Raw genomic sequence first — 14,473 nt, forward strand, 5'->3', positions numbered from 1 at the left:
TCTCTATCTATCTATCTATCTATCTATCTATCTATCTATCTATCTATCTATCTCCTTCTCTATCTATCCATCCATTTTGGTTTCTCAAGGCAGGTGTTTTGTGTGAGCCCTGGCTGTTCCAGAGTTCTGTATATCAGGCTGGTCTCAAACTTAGAGACCCACCTCCTGAGTGCAGGGATTAAAGATTCGTGCCACTACCACCCAGCCACATTTGTTAGTTTTAAAGATTTATTTTCTTACGTATTTGAGTCTGTGCTTGTGTCCACAGAAGCCAGGGGAGAGTTTGGCTCCCCGTGGGCTGGAGTCCCAGGCATTCGCAAGAGGCTGAATGTGGGTGTTGGATTCTGGACATCCAGTCACCTTCAGCAGCCACCCGCGCGCTAACCACTGCGCCATCTCTGCAGTTCACCTCCATGTGTTCAAATTACATATTTTGTTATGATAACACTTCTGGAAACATGCCTTTAACTGAATATTAGATGTTTAATAGTAAGTACCTCTCTAGGAGTGAAATTATCAACAAAAATGAATAAATGCTTGCTCTTCTCCCTTCTGGAAGTTGATTCTATTGTTGATTAATGAGCATTTTTCCTGACTGCTAAGATACACCAGGCCTGTGAGCTCCTTGTGGTAGGCTTTACCAGGTAGCTGGGTAGGTGTGGGTCTCCCAGTGTGCTCAATGGTTTCCTGGCTCCGAAACAGTCAAGGACAAAAGTACAACTCGTTAATTCATTTTCATTTAATTTTAATTATTTGTTTAGAATTACTAATAAGGAATGAAATTGACTTATTCGGTCAGTTCCACATGCATTTTACTTAAAGGTCTTTATTTATGAATGTTGCCTCTACAATGTGTGTGTGTGTGTGTGTATGTGTGTGTGTGTGTGTGTGTGTATGTGTGTATGTATGTATGTGTGTGTATGTGTGTATGTATGTATGTGTGTGTATGTGTGTATGTATGTGTGTGTGTATGTGTGTGTGTGTGTATGTGTGTATGTATGTGTGTGTATGTGTGTGTATGTGTGTATGTATGTATGTGTGTGTATGTGTGTATATGTGTGTTATGTGTGTGTGTGTATGTATTTTAACCTGTTCATCTGCTGGCTGTCTTTAAGTCTTTGGGCCATTAATGTTCCTCACTGATGTGTACAAGAACCACTCATTTGCATGGTATTTTAATTTTGATGATGGTGGTGTTTGATGAGACAATTTTAAGCCTTCATGTGGCCAGATGTAGTAAGGATTTCTGCTAAGGGTTCTTGACATCGCCAGTTTGGGATGCTAGAACAAATATAGGAACAACCGGGATGTTTCTTCACAGTTGGGTGACAGGGAAGTCCATGGTCAAGGCAGCAGCTGGCATGGCATCCGCTGAGTGACAACTTCTGCTGGCTCAGCCACTGTCATTCTGAACCAAGCATGCAAGGTTGGGGGCATCTCTTGGACACCGTTCCTGTTAGCGGTGAGGCTCAAGAGCCCCTGATCTTTTGGTGACCTTGACTCAGGACAAAGGAGAGTGTATGGCTTCAATGCCAAAAGGAATTTCACAACTTGTCAGTGTGATGGAGCAGGGTTGGAGGTTATTAGCCATAGCGAGAAAGAAAGGCACAAGAGAAGAGAGGCCACACAGGCAGCAGAGCTGGGGACCCTATCCCCTTCCTCACATTCCCCTAACCCCCCTTGCCTTCCCCTCCATCAGTCAGTCCCCCGTCAGGAAGGCTCCACTCTTTCCCAACTCCCTCCAAAGGCCTCACCTCCTCACCTCTGCCCTTGGAGTCAGACACATATAATTCCTGTCAGGACACAGCCATTCAGACTGCAATCTCACCCCAAATGTCACGTCTATACAGTCTTTTTGTGCTTCCAGAGTTGCAGTACCCACCTGTGTTGCAGCTTTCTTGGTCACTATCTATTTCCTAAACTGATTTAAATATAACCTACCCAAGGTGAGTTGGATGTAGCTTTTGGTTGTATAAAATGCTGCTTTCCAACTTCATCTACGGGACCATTAGTCTCTGAGGGATTGGATCCTGACTAGTATTGCCTTCTCCCTCTCATTTACAGGCCTGAGAATCAAGCCCAGGGCACAGCACCTGTTAGCCAAGGGCTCCACTCCACAGTGCACCTCAGCTGAGCTTCTCTAGCGTGAACCTAAGCACACAGGCAAGTCTGTTCAGAGTGTGTCCCTGCCACATACCTGGAGTGCTTATTAACGTAGTGTCCTAACTCTGCACATGTAACACATGCCTTAAAAGCACATGCGTTATTTAGTCTGAGTGTGGGTATGAACACAGGAATGCGGTACCCAAGGAGGCTAGAAGAGGGTGCCATTTGGAATTGTAGGAGGCTCAGGCTGCACAATGTGGGAGCTGGGAATTGAATTCTATCCTCTTGGAGAATAGTAAGTGCTTTTAACCACCAAGCCACCTTTCCAACCCCATTCCTGTCATTGTTGTCATCGTCATCGTCATCACCATCACCATCACTATCACTGTTAGCAGCAGCAACAACAAAATGCTCTCACTGTGCTTCACTTCTGTTTTTCTTATAGACATCTCAGATCGTCTTCACGTACTCCAAATTAAAAAGAAAAAAAAATAACATTTCAGCTGGAATTGTGTTCATCATGAGTGTTAATTAAGCAGGAGGGACCGGTTGTCTTTCCTGCGGTAAGGAAGCTTGGCGTGGAGGTTTTGAATAGACAACAGGCTAGTGTTGAATGTGAGCAAGGGAAGGTGAGGAAGGCTCCACTGTTTAAATCCATGCGAGTGTGGGATTCTCCTGGCCAACAGGGAATGATAAAGGCATTTTAACTTGGGTAGCGTATTATAAAACCAGTATTTTGAATTATAATATAAAGGATAAATGTTTCTTTCTCAGTTAGTTTTGGTTGTTGGTGGATGGTTTCAATTAGTGTTGGATGTTACTTTGTATCTGAGTTCTTTGGGATGTGGCCTGTACTAACTTGTCTGTTGCATCCAGATTAACCCTGAGTGTTCCGTGGTTAGTCACTGAACTGCCTTAAAGCTGTATATAGTTTCCCATCGGCTACATCTGATGGAAGAGTTAGCTCACAATTTCGGAAATGAGTTATAAATGGTGAACGTATCCCTATCCCTTTTCCTTTTCTGTCATGCGTAACTGATGTTCGAGGTTCCTGTCTGACTGAGTGTGCAGGCCCAGGCCTGTGTCCACCCTTGTTCTGACTTAGGTGAGAATTCATGCAGGTTCTAGCAGTCCACGGAGGCTCACTGTTGCTGGAGAATCCATCTTCCATCTTTAGCCTAGGAAGGGCGTGTCCAGCTCATTTCCAAATGTATCAGAATGTATAAGATTTAAGGAGTGTCTGTTGAACGCATGGAATTTGTCCAAACTTTCTCTGAATACAGTCTTGTGCATGCACATTTTAAAAATTAACTTTAGTATCTTATTGTGATGTGATAGGTTGAATTAATAGATCCTGAATGTTGAGCCTTCTTAGATTCCTGCAAAATACCCAGACTTCTTATTGTGTTTTAAAATTTATTTGATTTAAGCTACCAACTGCTTCTTTATAAATAAACTACATATGTAATTAATTTCATATTGTAATAATAATTAATTATATAAAATAAAAATATAATAAATTAATTACACAAAATAATCACACATGCGGTTTTTGTACCATGTGATGGCTAATCCTGGTTGTCAACTTAATACACTGAGTCTCTATGGGATGGGAACCTTAGATGAGGAATCGCTTCTGTCAGATTGGCCTGCTGGGTATTGTCTTGATTACAAACTGATGTGGGAGGGCACAGCCCATTGTGGGCAGCACCATCTCTAGGCAGGTGGGCTTGACACACACAGAAAACACTAGCTGCACATGTGCCAGTGAGAGAGCCAGCCAGCAAGCAGCATCCCTCCTCAGCCTCTGCCTCAGCCTCTGCCTCAGCTCCAGCCTCAGCTCCTGCCTCAGCTCTTTCCTCAGCTCCTGCTTCAGCTCTTGCTCTGACTTCCCTCAGTAATGAAGGGTGACATGGAGTTGAAAGATGGAACCAACCTTTCCTCCCCCGTTTGCTTTTGCTCATGATGTTCACTGCAGCAGCAGAAAACAAGTGAGGACAGGCTGCCTGTCCTGGGCTTTGACATGGGTCTGACTGTGAAGTTGCACATGTTGCTTTGCATGCTTCCGATCAAACCATAAACACAGATAACCCTTGGACCTGTGCAGAACTGACAAGTAATTTGCCATGATATTCTTTTAAGAGATGTGTGTGTGTGTGTGTGTGTGTGTGTGTGAAGTTAATTGTTTTTCCATATTTCCCAGAGCTACTAGTTTGCTAAAGTTTGCTAATCCTTGCATGCACTTTTGCTATTTTAATTTCCCAGAAAAATCTTAGAACTCATTACATTTCCCAGTGACTTAATGTAAGGCATGCATCTATAATTTTCTAATGTTTAAGTCTCTTCTGATACGATCTCTAATTTCTCAATCCAACTCTGCATATTTATTCATTTGTTTGTTTCTTAATTTGGATTTAATAATGGTTTGTCTATTTTATTGTGTCTTCCTAAATACCAGTTCTCATGTTTATTGATTAATGCTATTCTGTGTGGTGGTAATTAATTAATCTCAAATTTTATTGTATTTCTTGCTTAGCTCCTTTTGTCCCTTAGTCTTATTTTTGCTTTCATTGACATAGTTTGTGATTTTTAAATTTACATATTTCATTTCAGTATTTTTTAATTTTTATGTATTTTCTGTCCTTACTGAACTGACTGATTTAGATTCGATTCTATAGACTAAGTGCTTGTGATCTCTATTGGGCAATATTTGTCCTTAAATTATTGTTTCTTTGCCTTGAATAATTTATTTTGGTTAACTACTCACTTGTTGTGAGTTCATCTACAAACCACACTTCCCACAGTGAGCATTGTGGTAGCATATATTTTTGCACAGCAGAATGTCTTTTCCTTTATGTATGATCATTTGGCTGGGTATAAAAAAAAATCTTGAGTCAATTCACAAACTTCTCACATGCAGTAGTTTCCCTTTCATTCTTTTTCTAGAGATGACAAACTTTCATAACACGACAAAGTTTCATAACAGTCGTGTTTTTGTTTCTTCTTATAAGTAATGTCTATCTCCCAAAGTAACAGGAAAAAAAACTCCTTCAGATATGAAGAACTATTTAATAAATTAATTTCTTTAGAAAAAATGGGGATTTTAGTTGTTGTGCAGTTGTTTGGAATAACTTGACTTCTTTTGAGGAACATATTCAAGGTTTCCAGCTCTGATTCTTCTCTGTTTTGATCAGCTCTTCCGGTTGGCCTTGGCCTTACCTATGCCCTGTGCATTGTGGCACTGAACTCAGGTCTTCTCTCTAATTCACATCTCCAGTTCTCCTCAAATGATTTACATCTCACACCATTTGTCTCTAAGCCCAGAATCAATACACCTTTTCTGTAAAAACTAAATAAAAGGTATGCTCAGTTATGAAGGCCAGACAATCCATGTTGTCGCTTGCCAACTCTCTGTTAGGGAGCATAGCAAATGGCCATCAACATACAGGAACAATTGAGTAAGGTTTGTTTTGATAAAAGAAAGACAAGCAGACAGTGGGACAAACTTAGCCTACAGGCTGAAATTGGGTTACTTGTACTGTAGACCCTAGAAACCTTTCTTCAAGTGGCTGTTTACAAATAATCTTAGGCAATGCAGTTGTTTTTTGTTGTTGTTGTTGTGGTTGTTTGTTTGTTTGTTTTCTGAGTCTCGTGGACATGGTCAGTGAGAGAGGGCACAGATTCAGGCTGCCTGAGTTGAAGTATTTACACCTTTATTTCCCAGTCTTACGAGTTGTGAAAGAGATTTACCTTCTCAGACCTTATGAAGGGGCACGCTGACCGCATGAATGGATGGAGTCAATGGGTATAAGGTATGCAACACAATGTCTGGGACACTGTGAGATTTTAGCAAGAGTTAGCTATTATTCATTCTTTCCTCTGTACCACCACCAGGCCTGTTGGGTAGCTCAGCAGCTGGCAGGCTGTCACAGACACCTCCTCATCTTGGTGAGTGCCATCTTCTTTTGATTACCTTTGATTCAGAACCATTTGTGGGCATTTAATCACTTGGTGGACAAAGTCCTCCCAAAGTCCCCCATGGCTGCCTCCTATGCAGACAGGTAGGAAAGAGATAGATTCCCTATGTGACTCGGCTTTGAGGTATAAATGGGAGCCTGGCCGGCCCATGCCAAGCAGTGCAGCAGTGGATAGAGACTGTCATTTTCTAGATCCTCTCCTATGCTCAGGAGCCACTTCAGCCATGGCAAGGGGGCTTCTGTGTCAATTATGCACTCACTTCATGCTCTCCCTGATGAGCCCTATAGTCATAAGGTCTTCCTCATGTACTCCAGCCTTGAGACAGATGCAATGTGTGTTCCTGTGTGTGTGTGTTTCTGTGTGTGTGTGTGTGTGTGTGTGTGTGTGTGATGCCAGACTGGAGGGCTGTGCAGCCAGCTGACCCACCAGGAGGCCTCACCATATGACTGAGCCAGAGGCAGCACCTGGGCTGGGACTCTGGAGCCAGGGGAGGGGGGATATGGTTGCAAAAGGAGCTTGGGCAGGGAGCCAGATGAGGTGTTCTGTGCCCCCAGGCAGTGCTGCAGAGGAGGGGCTGCTACATGATGTCACTGTCACTTACATAGGCCTGGTGAGCCATGCCTGCCTGTCTGGACACCGAGTCACCACTTCTATGGACTCCTCTGAAGCTACCCTGTGCTTTCAACGAGGTTAGAAAGCCGCAGAAGACTAGAAAGTGCTCCACCTAAAGGGAAGGGCTGGGCGCTCAGGTGTTGAAAACAGCAGGTGTTTCTTGTGAGGAAACGACAGATTCTTTACTTACTTTTTCACTGAGCCATGCTGGCCCCAGCCCTTTGGGGAGGTGCTGGGGAGATCTGAGCTTTTGCAAAAAAAAAAGCCTTTACCAAGGATGTGTTCCACTAACCCTAAGGCAGAACGATGGGGCCATCCTGTCTAAGGGCGAAGCTTTAGAACCCCTGTGGTAGTTGCAGAGAAGGCAACAAGGGTCTCGTCTTCAGTAGGTGCTCTGAAAATTCACATCACACTGATCGAGCCACTGTGGTGACGACACGTGGAATGCCTGCTTCTCCACTAACAGATTCTTACAGCAGCAAACACCTACTGGAAGTAGACAGACTCCGGCTCTGGAGAGCAGGGATGAGTGCCTGTAGCATATTGTCTCACTAGACTGGCATCCTAACTAGACAGCTTTAGTTTTAGCATAAAATCCATATTCTAGACCCTTATGGAGCAGAGAAGCAAGCTCTAAAGCTGCCCCTGTGAGCATCCAACAGCATTAGAATATATTAAAGAGTTTAAAGATTCCCAGGCCTCCTAGGGTCCTTCTCCAGTCTCCTCTAGTTTCACAGCTCTCTCCTTTTAAAGAAATACATGAGGCAAATTGCAAGAAGGGTGTGGCCAAACCCCAAACCAATCGAAGTAACTCACTTGGGAGCAGCTGTCTGTCTCCTTATCATTGTGGATTTAACTCGGGGAGAGGTCCTCTCAAGATGCCTGGTGCGGATGGGTGTACCCTCCCCTTCACTCGGAGTTTACAATGTGGTTTGTCTAAGATCCATCAGCTCATGCACTGGGAGTCATCCCTCTTCCTGGTGGATGACAAATCCCACTTTGGTCCAGCACTATGACAAAAAAAAAAAAAAAAAAAAAAAAAAAAGTCCTCCTAAGGAGGGCATCAGACGTGTGCACTCTGGTGTTTGGAATTTAAGTAAGATCTGTAATTTCCCCCTCGCATTTCCTCTGAGAAATTAGCTATTCTATTCACTGAATAAATTTTCAGGTTTTGCTCGCTCGACACTCAGGGTGTTGAATTTTTTATGACAAAAATGCTGTAATAATTGTTGAACAGATGTAAGTGTTGGAGACTCGGCTCTGGCAGACCTCACGAAACCTCGATTAACAATTTAACCCTGTCATCGCTTCTGTCCGCCCTGGGAGGGGGAGGAGGTGTGGTGTGAATTGTGTCATTGGGAGGGTGCACAAAAGCAGAGACTTTTTCTGGGGAGAGAGGGTGGCTGCTTTAATGAGCTCTCCTGTTCGGTTAAGGAAGGGCAAACTCCATTCATTTAAGCCCCGAAAGTACCACATACCAAGTGTCCTGGGTAGTAAAGCGATTGACACAGAAGCCCCCTTGCCATGGCTGAAGTGGCTCCTGAGCATAGGAGAGGATCTAGAAAATGACAGTCTGTATCCACTGCTGCACTGCTTGGCATGGGCCGGCCAGGCTCCCATTTACACCTCAAAGCCGAGTCACATAGGGAATCTATCTCTTTCCTACCTGTCTGCATAGGAGGCAGCCATGGGGGACTTTGGAGGACTTTGTCCACCAAGTGATTAAATGCCCACAAATGGTTCTGAATCAAAGGTAATCAAAAGAAGATGGCAGTCCCCAAGATGAGGCGTCTGTGACAGCCCGTCAGCTGCTGAGCCACCCGACAGGCCTGGTGGCAGTGCGGAGGCTGCCAAGAGAACCGCCTGAGGAGGCTGCCACCAAGACAGATGTCACCGTGAGGAGAGCGAGTTTCCGTCGCTTTCGGCAGGGCCTGATGGGAGCAGGAAGTGGTAGTACATGTGCCACTTAAGAGAATAATAATACTAATAAAACAAGGGGCTGTGGGGGGGGCAGCTGGAGAGAGAGAGAGAGAGGCTGGTGAGACAGGGAGGAAAAATGGGAAGATCTGTCAAGATGTTTAGTGGGAAGGAAGTGAATTAATGACCTTCCTGAAATGAATGAATGCGCGCGCGCGCGCGCGCGTGTGTGTGTGTGTGTGTGTGTGTGTGTGTGTGTGTGTGTGTGTGAGAGAGAGAGAGAGAGAGAGAGAGAGAGAGAGAGAGAGAAGGAGAGAGAGCATATGTGTGCACAAATGCACAGAGAGGTGGCTTGGCTCTCTAGGAAGGGACAGCACTTAGGGATCATGGACGTCAAGAGACTCCTTTTATTCTTTTTAGGAATTGACCTTCTGTTTGCTGGCTGGCAAGGGTAGTCTGCAGGCTTGAGTGTGGTGCATGTGGAGCCTGAGAGGCAAGGAAGGTGGAGCAGGCTCCCTTTGCTCTCCTCCTGTTAGGGGGTTGGGTGGGCAATGGATGGCTGGTGACTTTCAGCACAGAAGTCTGGGACAATTAGATCTCAAGTACTAAAGACAATAAAACTCTTTTCATGTCTACTTTACACCAAGAGATCGAAACAGCCAGGATACCAATGTAAGAATTCTGACATGTTTCTTGACTATCAAATTTTCCCTCAAATTATGTTTGTGCATGAGGATTCCTGGAGAAAAGCTGTGTCTGCAAAGGCTGGCTGAGTGATACCCTAGGACTCCAGTGACGTCGGAAGGTTGGAGTGTTACAGGTCAAGCCAGAGGCTAATTATAATTTGTCTTGGCCTACCTTTTACCCAGTGAATAGCTATTCCTTGCTCATGGCTGTAGCAGACTTAACATCCTGTGACTAAGATAAAGACCTCTGGGATTGCACCAGTTGAACCTTCCCCCAATCAGCAGGCCAACGGTGCCATCAGGTACCCCTGAGTCCCACAGCAGCATTCTCTCCCATCTTGCTGTAACAGGCTTCCTGATGTGCCCATCAAGATATTTGAAAATTCATGGTTTCTTTTGTTCAGCTACTGTAAAAAGCCATCATGATATCGTAACCTTTTTGGAACATGGTGTTTGGGGACAACCTGAATCTCTGATCCTGGGCCATAGTCACATATGTTACATAGTTACATAGTTACATTGGCTCTAGAAGAAAGCATCTCTTTTATACCTTTGAAGTGAGAAGTGTTTCTTTGGTTGACACTTTTTAACTTAAGGCAAGGTGCGTCCTGATTTGCTCTAAGGGGTTGAGGTGACATGTTAGGGAACTACTACAGCATGCCTTTCAGAGTCAGAGGTGATTAACCTTTGTCTAGGATGTGGATGCAGACAGGCTGCCAGTCACCACCAATGCAGAAGCCTAGCTGCACCACACGATATTTTGGCTTGACCCTAAAAACACTTTGAAAAAAAAAAAAACAAGAAAACATTCAAAAGCAACAGAGTGGAGGAAGCTGGCTCTAAGTACCCCAGCTGTAAGTGTCTTACAGACGAGAAAGTTATCCTCTCTCACCCTTACCTCGTGCAGTATTCTTAGCTCGGAGAGCTGCTAGTCTGATAACTTCAAGTTTCATCTGTTTGCTGGTTGTCTTATTTGTGAAAATATAACACAGTCCCAAAAGGATTGCTTCTTCATTTTCAACTTGCTGGAAGACCTTATGGAGTTTCTGTGTGATGAGTCCCTCAAGGCAGAGAGGACATCCAGGCAGGGTGTGGGGAACGGCCCAGCAGGTTGATGACAAGCAGACTGAATATGGGTAGGAATCAGTGTCAGGTCCACGTGAAGCCTCCATTCTTACGATCTTCAAGGTTCAATCTAACTGTCTACAAAACATGATGAAAATCCTTTTCGCTGCAGTAGGAGCAGGTGTATAATACACAAAAGCCCATATTACAGTGGACCACAGAAGGGCATCGCAAACATCAGTTATACTGAGGTCCACAAACCAATCGCATTGATAATCATCGAGGCCACAGGCGAGTGCTGCTTAGAACTTACTCAACTTAAGCAGAAGGAGATATTTTCAATAGCAAATGACATGAAGTGGGACTCTCACACTAATTTCTAATTTTGTCTTACTAAGAACTTTGACCCAACCCAGATCAGATTTTGGTTAATGTATGTGTATGTATTCGTAGATCAATCAGTCCATCCATCTGTCCATCCGCATCTGTCCATTCATCATCATCTTCTATTATCAGTCTATCTATCTATCTATCTATCTATCTATCCATCTATCTATCTATTATCTATCTATTGTATATACATACTGGTTTTTTGTTTGTTTTGTAGCAAACTCCTTTTTCTTAATGATAGAATGTTCTTCATTTATAAGACTTTCTTGCTCAAATATCTATAAAGGATATTTCATCCTTATAATAATCTAGGTCTTAATTCTTAACCCTCATATTTAGGTTTCTATTTATTAATTAAATATATTCTTATGATAACATATCTCATACAACTATAGACTAAATTATGGATGACTTATGGATGGACAGCACAGCAGCACCATCATCAGCACCATTACCATCACTATTATTAACACCATCATCACATCATGATCACCACCACATCATCACCATCATTATCATCATCACAATCACCATCACCACCACCACCATCATCATCACCATCACCTTCATTATCATCATCACCATCACCACCACCACCACCATCATCATCATCATCACCATCACCATCACCATCATCATCATCACCATTATCATTGGCACCTGCTTTATCACCACCTCCATCATTACCACCACCTTCATAATCACCACCATCATCAACACCACCACCATCATCTTCTTTTTCAGCTCTCAATCCTTTAATATCCATGCTCTGGGTTAAGTAGGTATCTTGTTGGGATTTTAAATGCACATTTGGCTCATGGTGGACACCATTAATTTTCTTCCTGCCACCCTGCCATCCCTTTCAAAGTCAGCAATGACCACATGTTAAGGTTTATTTTCCCAGGTTCTTTTGCTGTAACAGGTGCAGAATTATCACCAATAAGAGACAAGAAGTCAATGGAACCAAGAGAACATCTGGTTTCCAGTCAGGAAAGCCTCAGTAAGGATAGGTGGTCATATCCCTCTTTCTCTCTTGAACATGGTCATGATTCTAGAATATTCATGGTTGCTCTGTACTCATTAAATCATGAGCCGAAATGCCAAAGCTGGTAAAGTGGAAGGAAAGAAGGCACTTAGCTTTGAAGATCAACCCTGAGCTCAAGCCAAAAGGGAGGCCTAGGTGTTCATAGCAAGGATTCTGCTTGCTGATACTATGGTGTTCTTCAAGGGCACTCGTCAAGCATTCTAGGATCTGCTCTCTACCCACACTGCAAACTCAGACATAGCTCTGAGTGTGCATGTGGTGCTAACTAAAAGTAGATCTCAGCAGAAAATACAAACCTTTAAAAAGTTCTTCTAGAGTGTATGTAGGTCATATCTCCATTCCCTCTCTTCAGTCTTCAACTCCTCTCTCTCAACATATCTACCTCCAAACTTTATGCCTTTTTAAAAAAGTATAAAGCACTACTTGAACATGAGTTCAATCCTATCCATCAATCCATCCATCTTACATACATACATTTTCCATCAAGTATGTATGTATGTATGTATGTATGTATGTATCTATGTATCTATGTATCTATTTATGTATCTTTCTATGTATCTATGCATCTACCTATTCATCCAGCACATATACAGGAGAGTCAGATCACCCACCAGGACATGGAGAATCTACCAGTAGTCACTCATGAAAGCAAAGTGGCTCTCCCTTCTCCATCATCCATCAACTGCCATTACCTTCTCTGCCGGAAGAGCCTTAGGAGTCCCTGCACAATCCATGCTGGAGTTTGTAACTGCCTTGATCTTGTGCAGGTCTCATGCAGGCAGCCACAGCTGCCGTGCTATCATGTGTGTCACAGTCAAGCCATGCTCAGAAGGCGGCATTCCACAGCACCCTCCCCATCCTCTGGCTCTTATATTCTTTCCACCTCTTCTGCAATGTTCTCTGGGCCTTGCATGGGGGTTGATGTAGATGTAAAAAATATCAGGAGACAGCAAGGAAAGTTGCCTTCTATCTTGGCCTCTGAGTAAGAAAAAAATAGCTCCCGAGAGAAATCAAAGCCATAAGCAGGAATGACGCAGGAGTGAAGCCCAGGCCTCTATGATGCTTGTGATAGATATGAAGGCTGCTTGGTATCGGTGCTGCTTTGGGATCTCCAAAGGAGAAGAAGAAGGAGGAGGAGGAGGAGGAGAAGGAGGAAGAGGTGGAGGAGGAGAAAGAGGAGAAGGAGGAGGAAGAGGAAGAGGAGGAGGAGGAAGAGGAGGAGGAGGAGGAAGAGGAGGAGAAGGAGGAGGAACAGGAGTAAGAGGAGAAGGAGGAGGAAGAGGAGGAAGAGGAGGAGAAGGAGGAGAAAGAAGAAGAGGTGGAGAAGGAAGAGGAAGAGGAGGAGCAGGAGTAAGAGGAGAAAGAGGAGAAGGAGGAGGAAGAGGAAGAGGAGGAGGAGGAGGAAGAGGAGGAGAAGGAGGAGGAGCAGGAGTAAGAGGAGAAGGAGGAGGAAGAGGAGGAAGAGGAGGAGAAGGAGGAGAAAGAAGAAGAGGTGGAGGAGGAAGAGGAAGAGGAGGAGGAGGAAGAGGAGGAGAAGGAGGAGGAAGAGGAGGAAGAGGAGGAGAAGGAGAAAGAAGAAGAGGAGGAGAAGGAGGAGAAGGAGGAGGAAGAGGAAGAGGAGAAGGAAAAGGAGAAGAAGAAGAAGAAGAAGAAGAAGAAGAAGAAGAAGAAGAAGAAGAAGAAGAAGAAGAAGAAGAAGAAGGAAGAAGAAGAAGAAGTAGAAGAAGAAGACGACGACGACAACTATTACTACAGGGAAATGCTGACTCAGCAATACAGTCTCAAACTTAGGCTTGAAATGACTCTCAGGAATATAAATTGAAGGAAAAGAGTATACATACCTTTTGTAGAAGATAAACATTAAAAAGTTTACACACCTTATCAGTAAGGAAGATGCTAGAAGTGAAAGTCAGCAGATACAAGCTGGAGAATGGGTATAACAGGGAGTAGTAATAATGGAACATTCTAGATGGAGTGAAACGAAGAGTATTTATGTATTTAAAGAGACTTGAGCACAGGACTTATACAGAGGGCACAAAGGCTTAAAACAATAACAACGAAACAAACCAAACAACAAAAACAAAAACAGAAGCTCGGGCTATGGCGAAATCTTGGTTGGTGGGTGGATTGGAGAGTCCTTGTTTGTAAGCAGGAAGTCCTGAGCTCCTCTTCAAACCTTTGCTCTGCCTCTACCCTCTAGGCAAGTAGGTAGTCTGTGCTTGTAATCCCAGCTTTTGAGCTATGGACACGGGTGGATCCTTGGTGCTCCCTGGCCTGCCAGCCTAGCTGAGTTGCTGAGTTCCAGGTAGCAGTAGGAAATGTTGTGTTGAAATGGAGAGTGACTGACTAAGATACTCAAGGTAGTGCTCTGGCTTCACATGAATATGTATTCATGCATGTGCACATGCTTGCCTGCACGCACGCGTGCGCGCGCGCGCACACACACACACACACACACACACACACACACACACACACACACACACACACACACACACAGCTCTGTGGTGTCAGATTTACTTCTCTATATAAGGTTCCATGAAAGCTATTAGTGCTGATGTACACAGTTTTAATTCCTGACTGTGGTTGTTTCAGGATGGCACTTTTATTCTGTAGGAAAAAGGGAGAAAATGCTGCCTTCTAAGAAGACAGCAGCTTTGCTATGATTCTAAAC

The sequence above is a fragment of the Mastomys coucha genome, unplaced genomic scaffold (genome assembly GCF_008632895.1).
Source record: "Mastomys coucha isolate ucsf_1 unplaced genomic scaffold, UCSF_Mcou_1 pScaffold6, whole genome shotgun sequence".
Lineage (NCBI taxonomy): Eukaryota > Metazoa > Chordata > Mammalia > Rodentia > Muridae > Mastomys > Mastomys coucha.